Raw genomic sequence first — 14,804 nt, forward strand, 5'->3', positions numbered from 1 at the left:
AGATCATCTCATCCTGAAGGCAGGAAAAGCATCATCTGAATCCATCTGTGAGAAGTTGAATAAATGATGGCTTATGCAACAATGCAGAAATTCCCTTTGAACTAGAAGTAAGCAAAATGGGTCACTGGTAATTAAATTATTGATTAACTTGGCCTGCTACCCATTCCACAATGTGAACTGATGTTTATTCATTTAGACAACACATCTCAGCACCCTTTTGAATGCTGGATCTCTGACTGTTTGAACTAGTAGTAGCTTCCCAATTAACATGTGAATACTGTTTTCCAACTTACTGGACCAGGAAGAAAAAGGACAAAAGATGGTGGGGTTTAATGATGTAAATAGAAGGACTCTGTGGGCATCTAAAGTATCAAGTCTTTTCTACCTGTGAATTCACTGACTTGGTGGCTCCTGTAGCACATATTATGTCATTTGTTTTCTCAGCAAGCAAACAAGAGCTGAACTGCATGCCTGCCAGGGCCAGATAGGACCTTCTTGGTCACTTACCATATGTAAGGGGCATACAGGGCATGAATTCCTTTTATCATGATAAATTTTGAAAATATATTTAAAAAAAGATAAAGATTTGGAATATATAGGAAATACAGCATTAGAGTTTTTAACCCTGGGAAACACTTTACCAGCTACCCAAATAAGGCCCATTTGGCTCTGCATTCAGAAAGGCTTTATTACAACTGAAGCAATGAGGCACATACAAAAGCAGATGCAAAAGTGGGTACCAGGTTACTGCACACATATATGTGTGCACACACGTGTACATGCACAAAGGCATGTGATAACTTTTCATCTTTCACTACATAAACAGCCCATAGCTACTTCCTCCAGCTCATATACAGCATCTATATTATGCTGATATCCCTGATTTATGCCTGATGAATATGCCTCCAACGAGTAAGTTTGGCAAAAAAAGTAAATATACACTTTCATAATAAAATACTTTCATATTAACATCAGTTTTGCCAAAAATATAATAAATTACATTATTAAAACAACAGTGGAGAAGTAGAATATCATGATTGCTGCATCACTGCCTAATGATTTTTTTTACAGTGTTACAACTTCCAAATAAAACATCATTGTTACACAAGATGACACAATTTTCTCAAAAATTAAAAGTGAAAATAATAATTAGGCAAATCCATTTTATGCAATTAAATATGTATTTCCTTAAATAGTTGCATTTGTGCAGAAAACTTTAATTCTGTTTATGCACAAAAATATTCTCAAATAAACAAAAAGGAACAGGAATCCAAATGGAAAGTAGAAACATTCTGTATTAATAATCTGCCTGTTTCACTGTAGTTTGCAACTACACTAATCCTTTTCTTCCTTGCTAGTTTCTGTATTGCTAATTGCCAGTACAGACACTCATTTTCATGACAGAAATATAAACGACGAAACAAGAGGAATATAATAGTTAATCAAATTCTATACAAATAGAAGCACTTATATCATGGCCTTAAGGGCCTTGGTTGATTTTAGATGGGAGGTTTATCTTGCACATCATATTATATTATATAGTGTAAAATTTGAATATAAATAATGAATGATAGGTTTAGGTAAGTAAAACCAGAGCAACTTCAGCAGCATCTCAAGTGACTTGTAGTTGCAAATCAGCTGCATATAAGGCCATTCTCTTTTTTTTTTTTATTTATTTATATGCCCTAATCTTACTTAGTTGTCTTGCTGACTTACCCAGTTCTAGATGCTTGTTCCAATTCCTTTCCTGGAAATATATCAAAGTGAGAAGCCAAATACAACTTCTGACAAGTATGACTTGGTGAGACTGTTTTCAGACAGAGACCCTTAGATGGGCTCATTATTTCATCCAAAGCAAAATTTGCAGCTGCTAGGAGCTGACTGAAGACCTTCCAATTTTTCCTTTTTGTTGTGGATCTTCAGATATCATTGTTTTCGTAGATATCTGCCCAACATGTCTTGACAGCAACTTGATCTCATATTATCTGATAAGAAAATGTAGAATAATTTACTGTTATTAATATTAAATTCTCTTAAGTGCTACTTTGCAAACACAGAAGTAAAGCATACTCACATGAAATGAGCAATGTATGAGTATGCCCCAACAAGTTTACCATCTAATACTCGGAACCTCAGAAAAGAACAGTACGAGCCCTTCTTCTGCCCTAAATCAGAGAATACAAGCAGGACGAGAAATCAGGCAACTCCTATAGGAAAGAAGAGTGGAGGCTGCTATAACAAAAGAGTTTAAAGAAAGTTATAAAATGAAATACAAACAAAACAAAACAAAAAAAAACAACAAAAACCCAACCGAAGTTTACTGTTTCATTTTACTTTTTTTTCAGTTTTTCCTTTATTCCCAGGATAAGCTATTCCTTATTACTTTGCTCCAGCTGGTTCTGGGGAAGGAAAGATAAAAGGATGCAGGGCTTTGCAGCACATGCTGTGCTCAGCCCATAGGCACCTCTCCTATGAGCTCTCTCAAACCATGCATGCCGATTGCCTGTCTGGATGGCTGCTCAAGGCTCTCTGTGCCTCTTGACATCATGCTCCCTGGCTGGGAGCATCCTCTGAGGTGCACAGTAATTTAGGAATACAGATGTAATAACAAAAGGGGTGAAACTAAATTTAAAGAAAAAAGCCATTGAAAAGTCAAAAGAAAGTCCACCACTCTTCCTACAGGGTACAGAGGCTTGTGGGCATGTCTACATACTTTGGTACCAACAGCTGCAAATCTGCTGTACCCGTCTCCCAAGGCTAGCAAACCGTGAACCTAAACATTAAAAGTATTAAAAGTATTAAAAGAGCCCTGATTTTAAGGTAATAAATTTTGCTTGGAAGCAGTACTAAGCTTGCACAGATGTTAGTCCTGAACAGGCCCTCATCTTGCAAGTTCAGAGGTGCAACTGCCCACACTTGCCCACATAGACACAGTATAAAGGTCTGCATGTTTCCGTTCTCTGTATATATTTAGATATATTCCTTCTCAGTCTCTCAGAACTATTTTCCCAGTGAATTTAACATCACTAGCTCTAAGGTAAAGGATAAAGCCTTAGCCTTTTTCTTTTTCATTCAAACAGATTCTTTCATGATGAATATGTGGAAGGCATGATAGGACACATGAAAAACAACAAGGTGCTTGGTGACAGCCAGTAGGGCTTCACTAGGGGGAAATCCTGCCTGACCAATTTGGTGGCCTTCGGGCTACAAAAATGATGGACAGGGGTGGAGCAGTTGATGTCATCTACCTGGACTTGTGCAAAGCATTTGACACTATCCCACATGACATCCTTGTCTCTAAATTGGAGAGACATCAATTTGATAGGTGGACCACTCGGTGGATAAAGAACTGGCTGGATGGCTGCATGCAAGAGTTGTGGTCAATAGTTCAATGTCCGGCTGGAGACCAGTAACAAGTGGTGTTCCTCAGGGATTGGTGCTGGGACCGGTCTTTTTTAACATATTTGTCGGTGACATGAACAATGGGATTGAGTGTGCCCTCAGCAAGTTTGCTGATGACACCAAGCTGTGTGGTTCAGTTGATACACTGGAGGGAAGGAATGCCATCCAGAGGGACCTTGACGTGCATGTGAGGTGGGCTGATGCCAACCTCATGAAGTTTAACCATGCCAAGTGCAAGGTCCTACACCTGGGTCGGAGCAATCCCAGGCACAGGTACAGGTTGGGCAAAAAGGAAATTCAGAGCAGCCTTGCAGAGAAGGACTTGGGGGTGTTGGTCAATGAGAAAATGAACATGAGCCAGCAGTGTGCACTCACAGCCCAGAAAGCCAAACGTATCCTGGGCTGCATCAAGAGGAGCGTGACCTGCAGGTTGAAGGAGGTGATCCTGCCCCTCTGCTCTGCTCTCGTGAGCCCTCACTTGGAGTACTGTGTGCAGTTCTGATGTCCTCAACATAGAAAGGACATGGAACTGTTGGAACAAGTCCAGAGGAGACCACGAGGATGATCAGGGGCTGGAGCACCTCCCATATGAAGACAGGCTGAGAAAGTTGGGGCTGTTCAGCCTGGAGAAAGAAGAGAAGGCTGCATGGAGACCTCATAGCAGCCTTCAGTATCTGAAGGGGGCCTACAGGGATGCTGGTGAGGGACTCTTCATGAGGGACTGTAGTGATAGGACAAGGGGTAACGGGTTGAAATTTAAACAGCAGAGGTTTAGATTGGATATAAGGAAGAAATTCTTTACTGTTAGGGTGGTGAGGCACTGGAATGGGTTGTCCAGGAAAGTTGTGAATGTTCCATCCCTGGCAGTGTTCAAGGCCAGGTTGGATGAAGCCTTGGGTGATATGGTTTAGTGTGAGGTGTCCCTCCCCATGGCAGGGAGGTTGGAACTAGATGATCTTAAGGTCCTTTCCAACCCTAACTATTCTGTGGTTCTGTGATTCTATGTAGACAAACCTGAAAACCACTATTTCTTTCTCTAGGCTCCGTGGATGAAATTCAGTTCTGGCAGAGATGGTTGTGTGTATCATCTTCTACTAGACAGAAGAGATTGCAGGTAAAGGGGCCACAGGTTCTTGTGGTCAAACCAGCTCACAGACTTACTAGGAACGTCTCAGCTCCACTGCTTAGCTCATTGTGTGGTGTTACAGCCTCAGACAGCAACCTTTGGGGTGCATGTTTCTGTGAGCCAGGGTTCCCCACAGCTACACAGCTTGCCTGGCAGGTTGAAGCAGTAGACGTGAAGGTATAAGTCTGCAAATGCTAAGCCACAGGCTGCTCACTCCTGAACTCTCTGTGCTATACCTCTAATATTGCTGTGGGAATATTTGCAATCTATGTGCTCCCTGACACGATGTTCCTTGGACTTCAAGTGAACCGCTCACGGGAGCAGATTACAAGACAAAAACCCCAAAATAAAACAAAAAACAATTATTAGGGTTCTTTATGTTACAATATTCCTGTCTTTTCATTAAATAAGCTGACTAAATAAAAAGGGTGCTTGCCACAATGCAACTTCAGCTGAGATTCCTTCAGTTCAGCACAAAGGAGGTTTGTCAGATTCTCTGTTAATACACTACAGTACTGGGTCCCAAGCTAAGACTGATGGAAAAAAATAACTTGCAATTGTGGAGCACATTTCCTAATGAAGCCGTAAGTTCCTAATTCCTTGCCTTAAGATTATATCTAAACATTTTTTTACAGATCTCAAACCTTTTGAACTTTAAAACTTTACAATAGCATAATTATTTTTATCTTTTCTAAGAACTTATCTGGTATATGAAACTAGATACTCTATACTGTGATTCAGCCCTCAGGCTTTAGAAATTGTAAATGCAGCTCCTTTGAAAAACAAAATATAAAATCAAATACAGTCTCTCTAATGACAGCATTGGGCTTCTGTTTCTAGGTTTATAACAGTGATAAATATACAGCCCCTGTGCCTGAGGTTAAAGGAGCCCACAATTGTGAGAAGAACATTTATCCAATGTAAGAAGAAGCAATATTAATAAACAGACTTAAAAGAAAAATTGTATTGGTAAGGGCACTAATTCAGCTATGCAGGACTGCTCATAATACACTTTATTAGGATCTTCAGTGCTTCTGTCATGACTATGTCATTTTAATACCCATCAATGTGAAACTTCACAGAAAAGCAAAATGCTTGGAGCACTACTGTGGAGTGATGCCACATGAAGGTTTAGATGCTGGGGCACAAATCAGATTCGTAATCCAGATTTACACGTTGAAGTGTCCACACCACCTGGTGTAGTACGAGCCATCTACAAATGGGATCTTTTCATGGCATCATAGTGACTGTGTAGCCAAATACATGAACCAGAAGGAAATGCAGAGAGCAGGGGAGGGCCTATGGTCTTCGCTGAGGCCTGAGGGTGCAGCACCCTGATGACAGATCTGCTCACAGCCAGCTCCAACTAAGACCCAGGCAGCACAGACTAAAACCTCTCTTTCATGTTCCATCTCAAAACCCCTGTGAAACCTCAAAAAAGCCAACAAATGCAGCGTTCTGCACAAGAACAGGACACCATCAGAAGTACAAGAGCTTTTTGATTCTTTTTTTCTGTCTGGTATTATTTAAGTACGTCCCTCACCCCATGACCCTAACCCTCACAATTTCAGAGTAAATCTTACACCTCTGCTGTGCAGCATACCCAGATCTCCTAGAAAGTAATGGCTTTAGGCAAGAAAAATCAATGGTGATGATACACGGCTTTTGCAAAATAAAGCTGTTATGTGTGTATGCATTTATGATTTATGTAAATGCTGCTATTATGTCCATTTTATACACTTTTGTATCATGTAGTAAGATTACCGATGAACTCCATAGGAGGTGTGAGACCCATCTTCCAAGTCTCTGCCAGTCCAAGCGCATCTGAACTGACTTGTCTCAGAGGAAGAGTCTCACCTTCAGACTACGCATCTGGTGAATAGGGTTTTCCCATGATCAGTAGCAAAAATGTATATGGATGTCCTTTTGTTTAAAAGTAGTTGTTTGAATTTCGTGTGAATGTTGGATTAGATTATCCCATCTTTTGAGCAAAAGGATTAATGGGCCTACGGAGCCAGACTTGCTGCTTCACTTACCATCAGTGAAGCAGAGCAGGAGACTGTGGGAAACTAGTTACAGCTCTGATTCTCTGCCTAAATTAGGCCTGCTTAATTAGGCTCATCCTTGCTGAAGAACAGCCATATCTTGAGATCCTCCACAATGGGCTGGCTGTGAAGAGGGCATATGTGGGGAAGCTGGAAAGCAAGACCCTTTCCCTTTCCCTGCTCTTTCTTCAGTGGAGGGATGTTAAGGAGCTTTCACAAAATACTGCTGCTCCACTCATCCAGAAATCTGGGAGGTGGGAAGGCAGTAGGAGCACTCAGGTGAATCCCCTCAGGGCTTGCTTGGCCCGTGCTGGCGCAAGTAGGTGTAATTTTGATCTCATGGGTCAGCAGAGGTGAAGTGAAGGATGTCTCTTCTGCTTTTAGGGCAGAAAAAAACATAAATTATAAACTGAATGTAATGTCTACAAAAAGGTAGCTTGTGTATCTTCATGTGATTTCTATGTTGCAGACCTTAAAACTGTGCCTGAAACTCATTGAAAATGAGGAGACAATGCATTCCTCATAAGAAGCAATGTGAGCCAAACCGAGAAAATATGCTGGCACATCTGTTTGTTTGGTTAGGGTTTTTTATCATTTTTTTTTTCTATGTTACTCATCTTATGGTTGCACCACCAGGTGCCACTAAGAATGGGATAAAATGATACAAAAATAAAGCTGCAGTTTATGCATTTGAGGACTCAGGTGCCACTCTAACATGAGACTACAAGGCGTGTAACAGGCTTTAGGACCAGAAAACAAACAGTACAGAACACAGACACTATGAAGACTATGAAGAATAATTTTAGTGCTTTGCCTATTTTGAACTGGAATATAAAGCGCAGCGAAATTTCCTAAGAGCTGAATTCAATCTCCTCCCCAGATACATGGCTATTTCTCAGTGTTATATGACACTTTCCAACCTGTCATGTACTGCTATCACTCAATCCATTTATAACTTGTTAACAAGGTGGTGAAAGGGAGCTGAATATTTTCCCAGAATGGTAGTTATATGTTTTAATAAAGATGAATAACTTCATCATTTTAAGGACATGTTAAATAATGTGGTAAAATACCCTTCTTTGACATCTGGAAACAAGTCCATTTTCTAGGTGATAAAAAATTCATGCCATTTATTTTATTTTTACCAAAATCAAGCTGAAAATTGACACCATCAAGACATATGCCTCAAATTTCTTGATAATTTCATAGCTATTATTATAATGATAGGGAGAATACTGTATGGCAAAGTCAGTGCCAGGGAAGAATAAACTACTGGGGTCTTGACACAGATTTCTCCTGAGGAATGTGTGTTGCTTAGTTTCTGAAGGGAAATCCTATTATGATTTTTTTAACTCCCACAAGACTTCCTTTTTGCATAAAGTAGGCCATCTACAGCAGAATGTGTTGCATAGAGCACTCAGTTTTCACCTCTTCTTGACAAAGTCCATTCTCCAAGCCTTGCAGACATTTCCTCATGCTCCCCTCTTCCATCTTGGTACTCAGGGAGCTTTCTGCAGGAAGCAGAAGAAACCAGCTCCAGATGGACAACTGAGTTAGCTCCTCTGTGCATTAAAGGAGTCTCACATCTGAACCCAGTGGGATAAAGACTTGAAATTTGTATTTCCCAGACTCCTTCACAATTTTTGTTTATATTTTTGCACATAACTTATTCATCTCTTCTTAGGTCAAGGTCTGTTTCTTTTGGGAAACTGATCCAAATTATGCTATTCAGTGACCAGATTTGTGTCAGTGACTTAAGAAGGTAGATTTCGCATGTCTTAGTGGACTACTGCAGATACAAGTCCTGTCACCATGTGTAAACACCTGTAACAAATGGAAAGACAGAATTAATAGAGAATCTGTGAAGTATAATGAGAAAAATATATCATGTAATAAAAAATATAACGAATTCTAACCTCACCTCTGTGGTCCAGGTAGGAAAAAATAATCCTCATTAATCATTTTGCAATGCATCTATAAAAGATTCAGTCCTGAAGCCGTCAATGAGAAGAAACTTGGCATCAGCGTCAACAGTTCCAGAATTGAAGTTCACAGTGAAATGAGGTTTCCTTCTTTCAGCATTTTAGTTTTCTTTCTTTCAGCTCTCCTTTTCCCTGCACCCACTACCACACAGTCTTTTTTTCCCTTGTTCATTGCCAGAATGCAGAAAAGGTGTTTTTCCCAGCCTTGTCTTATGAAAACCCATCAAATTTGGGTGAGATGCAAATAAAACTGTCATCTGGTTTCACATGTTTTGAAATGCCTTTTGTATTTATAATTTTGAAAATTACTTAATTTTAAAACCTCAGACTTTAAAGGATTTCTTCATTATGCCCTGAAAACTAGCACAAAGGCAAAGGATAAAGAAAACAGGTTTTCAAATTAACGTTTATTACTTTTTTTCTTTGACAAGCTTTTGCACAAGCAGCTGCAATAGTGCAATAGTTAATCAGCTGTGTGATACTTAACCCTTTGGATGTAAACTTTGATCTACATTTTTGAAAGGAATCAACATCTTTTGTGCACTCACCCTACTTGCCTCCCAGATTATGCTTTTTGGTTATTCTCCTTTCTTCAGCTGCACACCATGTGAAAACTCTGTGCCTTCATTTCGCATATGGTTTGCTGCTAGTTATGCTGCTGTCCCAGAAGAATAACCGAGAGACGTTATGACCACTGAGTTACTGGCACTCTTGTGTCCAAAAATGCAATATCTGGGAGAAAGTAAATTATTGAGATATTACATAAAGGAACAACCGGGCACTATAAAAAAAAAAAAAAAAAAAAAAAAACCAAAAAACAGGGTTTCATGGGTTGTGTCCATAACATTTGCTAAAGAACAATCTTGAGATGACAAGTGCATGTCTAAGTATAAATCAAGGCTGTACCATGGTCACATTAGGTACAGAGGAGACACGGGTGTAGAAAATGGGTATCAGCCATTTTTTCCCTTCCCTTTATCCCAGGCTTCTTGGTGGCCAAATTAACCCTCAGTATCACATGTGAACAGCTCTACAGAGTGGAGCAAAACCATAGGGACAGGCAGGACTCAGGCTGTCCCATGTCCCTGGGACCCTGTGCCAAGGGGCACACACTTTATGTTATGGAGGTCCCCAGGGAACTCTTTGAGCACCACATGCTGCTACATGCTAGCATGCAAAGGCTCAAATAGAGTTTTGAGCTTACAACAATTATGCTCCCATCTGATTTTTTTTGGACAAAGAAGCTGCATGTGCCTCAAGGCAGAGCTCAGCTGTGGTGTGAAGAGGAAAGTGGCAGTGACAACCAGCCCTAACACTCTCCAGCTGCCACCTCCCCAGGAGTTGACACAGCTGCAGGGACCACATACAGCTCTCAGAGATCAAGTCCCTACCGCTGCACAGGAGTCTCATGACAAAAAACAAGCTACCCATGCTCAGCTAACAGCCAAGCTGGCCATCCCCACGGCTACATTTCCTGCCACAGCAGGGTGCAACCTACTGGTCTGCCTGTCATTCAGGCATTTGCTCTCCTTTGCAAAGCAGGACTGCCTTTGATCCAGGGCCTGGATTAAAATCCATCTTTGAAGATTTGATACGTGGTGCTACATTTAAAAATTTCCTATAAATTAAAGACCCAACAATCATCTTAGAGAATTTCCAAGGTCCATGGCTGCATTGTTGTGACCTCCTTTCACAGAAGCTCAGATTGAATCCTTTGGATCCCTTTGCAACCTCCAAATATAGGATATCCTCATCCTTTGGTACACCTCAGGTATGTCCCAGGACACAGGCTGAAAGTTATTTCCACACGTGAATCCTCAGATCCCCAGAAGTGGGGATCAGATGGACAACTCACAGCCACAGCCATGCTACAAACAGCGGTTCCCACACACAAGCCTGGTGCCAGTGAGATAGGCTAGTGCCCAGCTCTCCATGACTGTCAGCCCTAAGCAGTTCTTTTACAGAACAATGCAATTAACCCATTGTATAGAAAACTTGATTATTTGTGCTACTTTGAGGTATTTTTGGGGGTATTTTTGCAGTCCCTTTGGTTACAGATTAGGCTGCCTTATTTTATTGCTATGCCAGCTCTGTATATCCTTATGACTGATAGCTGTTACATTAATGGCAATCACTGGGAAGCAATCTGCCATATTAGAATAGGGATATTACAATTTACACCTAATAAATACAGATGGATGCAAGAAAATGTATTGGAATATATTCCTAGGAAAATGTATCATTAAAAATAAAACAATGGTACACCAGAAAATTCAAGGGTTGTATAACCTTTCAATCTAACTATGTACCTGTGCACTAAAATGTCTTATATATCCTGATCAGCTAAGGAAGTGTTCAGGAATCTTATCAGCTTTTTAAAACATGTTACTGTACGTGTTATTCCTTTGTAAATACAGTTTGCAGTAGCTTATAGTCATCAGTGACTTCTGCTGAGCAAAAGATCATTACCACTCAAATATTTAATACTCTGTTTGGTACATTTAGTACTCTGATTCAACACTAGTACAAATAATTTTCACTTTACTCAGTGTGATTTTGACATTTAATAAGCTGATTTTTTCCCCATTGCTACATATCATGAATAATCTCTGACCATGCTATGTTAGTGTGTCTTGTATGTACATTTATCCTTTTCCCTCTAATCACTCTTTATAAACATGTAAAAAAATGATGTGGTTTGTTGGGATTTTCCCCCAGAAGATAAATGTTTTTACCGCTTTGTATTTTCATGCTATTTCATTGTCAATTTTAGATCCATATTTCCTTTTACATCTTTAACTATTTGTCTTACAAGATCCCCAGCCACCTGTCCAGTCCCTGCTCCCTCTCTGAGGTTACCTTTTGTTTGAAATAGTTTGTGATATATTATTTGTTACTGATTATAGCTAATTCTCATTCTACATAGACAAAGTGTTTTTTGTTAGATTAACGTCTAACTGGGCCACAAACTACTGAGATCATCTAACCTAACTCTCTGAATAATAATGGCCACAGGACTGCCTTGAATTAGCTCCTCTTTCAACTGGAGGAGACCTCTAGAAACACATATGAACTTGATTTAAATGATTCCAGTGATGGTAAATCTACCACAATCTGTGATAAACTGTTCCAGAGTTTAATTAACATCTCTATTAAAAATGTATGCTTTATTTGTAGTTTACATTTATCTGCTTCATCTTGTACAACTGGATGTTATTAAAGCCTAGTTTGTTTTAGAGTTCAAAAAGCCTTTTCATAGCAAGTTTCTGGTTTTGATATAGGTACTTACACGTTTGTTGACTTTCTCACCCCAAGGTAAGTTTTTGAGGACTCTGGTCATTCCTAGCTCCTTGCCTTTTTGACATGTAGACATGAGACTTTGGCACTTCTTTTTTTCCCTGAGTTCCACAACCATTTGGAGCCACAGTCAATATTTCAGTCTAAACTTTCAGCCTATATTCTCCTATTTACACATCCAAAGATGGAAATTGTCTTTTCCACAAAACCTTCATTTTCAGATGATAATCCTCTTGTAAACTTCCTGTACAGGGGACCAAGACAGGGAAACACACATCACAACCAACACCTATTAGGACACCATTTATGAATTTAACTGTTAGCAGTAGTAGCATCAAGCTGTTATGACTATTAGCAGATAGTGGTAGTACATTCAAGTATTCAGATACATTACAATAACCCCTCACTGACAGGCTGGTGAAGTCATTGGGAGGCCTATCCTGGTGTTTTCTCAGAAGCAGAGGGGTGTGCTGAGGCTCTGGGAGCTTCAAGTGGGTGCTAAGCAAGTCCCTCATGGTCCCATGCTACATCAGGCTGCATGCTAAAAGGACTGCCTTCCTCAGTATTGTCCGAGTTGTACAGCTTTTGAAGATACCAGCATACACTGATAGCCTTGCACAGGATCTTGGTAGCCTGAGTTTATTTGTTCTTATGTATTTGCCAGGAACAGGAGTGTCCAGAACCTGTAAGCTGCTGACAGTCTTTCACATGCTATTTCTCAGCATGGAATTTTTCTTTGTTCAGCATGCTGCTTTCAAATCACTAGTTCTGCACCCACATGCAGAGGCCCAGTGAGCCCATTCACACAAAGTTATCCAGGAAAAGTGCTCATGGCATCCCATCATGACACTCGAGCCTTCTCCACAATCTCTCATTCCTCTATTTGTCTCCTCAGCTACAAAGAAAGTACAGCTGATTCAGCCTCCAACATTGGGTATCTGAAGTCAGATGAGATGAATCATGCCAACAAGAACTGATTAGCCCAGAGTTCAAAAGGAGCTATTTGAAAGTAGACAGTTGGCAATAGGAAAACAAATTTCATTCCTACAGGTATGTACAAGGGAATGTCCTTTGGGAAAAAAAAAAAAAAACAAACAAAACAACACTTTTTAATGTTCATATGTTTTGATGTTAATTTTATTTTAACTTTCCACAAAAATGTGTTCATGATACTGTTGAACACATTTGAGAACAATATGTGCACAAAATATAAAAGAAATTAAACACAAATAGATTCTAGAACTGATTTAAAAAATACCCCTAGATGAAAAAATAGTTCATGTAGTGTTTGAGGGATGGATTTTATTTTATATACATATATATTATATATATCTACATGAAAAAAGATATAGGTCAAGAAGAAAAGAATCTAGAGACAGCACTAAAAAATCTAATCAAACATAATATTTTATAACATAAAAATTAAGATTAAAAAAAAAATAAAGCAACTCAACATGAGTTTATAAAAGACACCACAGTCTGAGAAAGTGGAGATGGATACTCTTCTTAGAGAGTGCAGATTCCCCATCCCGCAGATCAGAACTGATTCTACTAGTAAATCACTATTTCCCACCTCAATACACTAAGCTTTTCTTTAAAACTTCTCCCATATGTGCACATTAAAATCAAACAGCTCGCTGCAGCGGAAGAGAAATTACTGATATTTCTGAAGACTGTGATGCCAATAAAATATAAATTCTACATCCTGGGGCACTCAGGAATGTAGAATTGACTGATGATTCTCTTCATACCTAACTGACCCTGTTTGAGTGTATTGCCATTATCAAGGGTTACCCACATGTGAGTGTAGGCTGTAACGTTCTTATACAGAGCTATAGCAGTTCGGGTTTGAAAGCATATGTAGCTTTATCCAGTAAAATAATCTTCCTACTGAGGCCTCAAGACATGCAACTCATATTGTGTTGTTTCTGCTGGCTCTACAGAAATTTAAGTATTCTTTTTTTCAGGAATTCCTTCAAATTTTACAGTACCTGAGTGTAAAAAGCCAGAAATCTACAACTTCATGAAGCCTTCAAATTCAGGTCACTCTTTTAATGTGAAGACAAAATATATACATTCAGTAATGCTCCTGTGTTTTCTGATAGCTAAATGGTTTTGCTTCATCTTCCAGCCTACATTTCATCTTTCTATGCTGTGGACTTGCCTTTTTAAGTTTAAACAAGCCTGATCCAGGCAGATCCCATCTCTCAACATCATTATTTCAGGCTTTCTCTGTGACCTCAGGAAGTCAACTCTATATCCATACAACCATACAAAGAAAATCACATATTTTCTCAAACATCTAAGCCAGAAACATTTTAAAACTGGGGCTGGGAGCTTCTCTGGGAATTTACCAGATTATCCTGGAATAATTATTTCAGTAAATTCCAGTAGCTTCACAAGTGTGGACACACCCTCAGAACAGAGACAATACTGCAGCAAGGAGTGAATCCCACAACAAATCCTCTCCATAAATTAACCACCCCAGCAAGGATATAGCAATTCCTCTACATCTACACCTCTAGTCTTGTTTTTTGTATCTGTCAACAGATTTCGAATTGATATTTTTGAAATGAGGGGGTTTTGTCCCTCTTTGTTTTTCCATGATAATAATTCTGACCTATTTCTGTGTGAAATTATCTGAGGATCCTCACCTAAAAAGGTTCACCAATTCAAAACTTTATTATCATAATTACTCTTTTATTTAATTGGAAAGTTCCATTTGCTGCTTGCATGCCAGTAAGAACAAACTGTCTCTCTTTGCTATTTTCATATCAATAGGGATGTGTGCTCTTGTTCTGCAGCAATTATTTTACTTTTCAGCACTTCTATTACTTTGGAAATAGTTTAGTTGTGTTCTGTTAACTCCCACTCCCGGTGTGCTCACCTTTCATAACATTAATTTCTGCTCTCATCCTTGATGTTCTTCTAAGCCTCTTTAGCAGATTAATT

General features: G+C 39.4%; 1 long non-coding RNA gene across 1 annotated transcript; it reads right to left on the reverse strand.

The window, feature by feature from the left end:
• Positions 1–9,113: 9,113 nt before the first annotated feature.
• On the reverse strand, positions 9,114–14,804 carry LOC115946618 (uncharacterized). The gene is made up of 3 exons (XR_004080670.1): positions 14,740–14,804; positions 11,845–12,096; positions 9,114–9,287 (listed from the first exon to the last, which is right to left on the reverse strand). It is a non-coding gene; the product is annotated as an uncharacterized lncRNA (long non-coding RNA).

Source organism: Melopsittacus undulatus, chromosome 2 (genome assembly GCF_012275295.1).
Source record: "Melopsittacus undulatus isolate bMelUnd1 chromosome 2, bMelUnd1.mat.Z, whole genome shotgun sequence".
Lineage (NCBI taxonomy): Eukaryota > Metazoa > Chordata > Aves > Psittaciformes > Psittaculidae > Melopsittacus > Melopsittacus undulatus.